This window comes from Macaca fascicularis, chromosome 2 (assembly GCF_037993035.2).
Source record: "Macaca fascicularis isolate 582-1 chromosome 2, T2T-MFA8v1.1".
NCBI classification, from domain to species: Eukaryota; Metazoa; Chordata; class Mammalia; order Primates; family Cercopithecidae; genus Macaca; species Macaca fascicularis.
The window spans coordinates 35,142,833-35,145,797 of NC_088376.1; the positions used below are offsets into that span (position 1 = coordinate 35,142,833).

The following is a 2,965-nucleotide window of genomic DNA, read 5'->3' on the forward strand; positions in this document are numbered from 1 at the left end:
CAAGACTAAGTTGAAAATCAACACAAAGAAACTTCTAAAGAAATCCAGGAAATGAAGAAAGAGATAAACATCTTAAAAAGAAATCAATCAGAGCTTCTGGAACCACTTAAGGAATTTTAAAATACAACTGAAAGCTTTATCAATAGACTAGGTCAAGCAGAAGAAAGACTGTCAGAGCTTGAAGACTATTCTTTTGAACTAATCCAGTCACACAAAAATAAAGAAAAAACAATTAAAAAGAGCCGTCTTCAGACACCACCGGAAGCAAGGAAGGTGCTGTGTAATCAGTAAGGAGCAGAGGCATTTGGAACTGCTAAAATGCCATATTACCTTGGTGAGAATCAGCGGAAGACCAAAGAAGATGAGAAGGATGACAAGCCCATCTAAGTTCTGGATGAGGCGGATATTGCCTTGCTGAAAACTTATGGTCAGAGCACTTACTCTAGGCAGATCAAGCAAGTTGAAGATGGCATTCAGTAACTTCTCAAGAAAATTAATGAGCTCCCTGGTATTAAAGAATTTGACACTGGCCTGGCCCCACCAGCACTCTGGAATTTGGCTGCAGATAAGCAGACACTCCAGAGTAAACAGCCTTTACGGGTTTCCAGGTGTACAAAGATAATCAATGCTGATTCAGAGGACCCAAAATACACTGTCAGTGTAAAGCAGTTTGCCAAGTTTGTGGTGGACTTTAGTGATCAGGTGGCACCCACTGACATTGAAGAAGGGATAAGAGTAGGTGTGGACAGAAATAAGTATCAAATTCATATTCCATTGCCTCTAGCCTCAGATTGACCCAACAGTTATCATGATGCACGTGGAGGAAAAATCTGATGTCACATACAGTGATGTTGGTGACTGTAAGGAATAGATTGAGAAATTGCGAGAAGTAGTCGAAACCCCATTACTTCATCCAGAGAGGTTTGTGAATCTTGGCATTGAGCCTCCCAAGGGCATGCTGCTCTTTAATCCACCCAGTACATGAAGACACTCTGTGTGCAGGCAGTTGCTAATCAGACTGATGCGTGCTTCATTCGAGTTATTGGATCTGAGCTTGTACAGAAATATGTCAGTGAGGGGGCTCAAAAGGTTCATGAGCTCTTTGAAATGGCCAGACAAAAAAAAAGCCTGCCTTATCTTCTTTGATGAAATTGATGCTATTGGAGGGACTTGGTTTGATGTTGGTGCTGGAGGTGACAATGAAGTGCAGAGAACAATGTTGGAACTGATCAATCAGCTTGATGGTTTTGATCCTTGAGGCAATATTAAAGTGCTGATGGCCACTAACAGACCTGATAATTTGGATCCAGCACTGATGAGGTCAGGGAGATTAGATAGAAAAATTGAATTTAACTTGCCCGATCTAGAGGGTCGGACCCACATCTTTAAGATTCACGCTCATTCAATGAGTATTGAAAGATATATCAGATTTGAATTGTTAGCATGACTGTGTCCAAATGGCACTGGTGCTGAGAATGAAGCGTCTGCACAGAAGCTGGTATGTTTGCCATCAGAGCATGGGAAAAATTGCTACTGAGAAGGATTTCTTGGAAGCTGTAAATAAGGTCATTAAGTCTTATGCCAAATTCAGTGCTACTCCTCGCTACATGACATACAACTGAACCTTGAAGGCTTTCAATTTAAAACTTTTAATTGGAATCCTAACCTTATATAGACTTGTTAATAACCACTTCACAAAAAAAAAAAAAAAATGGTTTCAAAATTGAAAAAAAAGAACAGTCTTCAAGAAGTATGGGATTATGTAATGGGATTATGCACATCTATGAATTATTGGCACTCCTGAGAGAGGAGAAAACATAAACAACCTAGAAAACATATTTGAGGGAATAATTCAAGAAAATTCCCTAATCTTGCTACAGAGGTAGACATCCAGACACAAGAAATCAAGAGAGCACCTGCAAGATACTATACAAAATTAACATCACGTTTCTCAAAGAGCCTGTAGTCCCAGCTACTCGGGAGGCTGAGGCAGGAGAATGGCGGGAACCCGGGAGGCGGAGCTTGCAGTGAGCCGAGATCGCGCCACTGCACCCCAGCCTGGGCGACAGAGCGAGACTCCGCCTCAAAAAAAAAAAAAACAAAAAAAAAAAAACAAAAAACAGAGCTACCATTTGAACCATGATCTATATACCCAAAGGAATATGGATTGTTATACCAAAAAAATACACGCACTTGTATGCTCATTGCCACACTATTTACAATAGCAAAATCATGGAATCAACACACGTGTCCATCAATGGTGGATTGGATAAAGAAAATGTGGTACATACACACCATGGAATACTATGCAGCTATAAAAAAGAACAAAATTATGTTCTTGACAGCAACAGGGATGCAGTTGGAAGCTATCATCCTAAGCAAATTAATGCAAGAGCAGAAAACCAAATACTGCATGTTCTCACTTATAAGTGGGAGCTTAACATTGGGTACACATGGGAATGATAGACACTTAGGACTACTGGAAGGGGGATGGAGGTAGTGGGGGCAAGGCCTGAAAATATACCTACTGGGTACTATGCTCGCTACCTGGGTAACAAGATAAATTGTACTCCAAATCTCAGCATTACACTATATGCTCATGAAATAAACCTGCACATGTACCCTCTGAATCTGAAATAAAAGTATATCTAATATATATGTGTCATCATCTTTTTACAGAAACTGAGGTTTATGGATTAAGTAACTATATGACTCAGCCAGTATCCATTATTTGTATAATTCAAACTCAAGTCTTCTGGGCTTTTCCCTATTCCAAAATAATCAAATTTCTGTCAAGAACCCCTTAGGGTAGAGAGGAGGACACACGGAATGGGTTAGCATATGAAACTCTTTAATGATGTCTTCTAATCTACTATATGTTGATTAAATACATGATATATTTCAAAGATATATACACCAAGACCTTGGAACGTTCATAAGTGCTGTTGGGACTAATGAAATCTAG

The 2,965-nt window shown here is 39.6% G+C and overlaps 1 pseudogene; it reads left to right on the top strand.

The window, feature by feature from the left end:
- The first annotated feature begins 303 nt into the window (after positions 1 to 303).
- On the top strand, positions 304 to 2,113 carry LOC102118408 (26S proteasome regulatory subunit 7 pseudogene; annotated as a pseudogene).
- Positions 2,114 to 2,965: the final 852 nt, after the last annotated feature.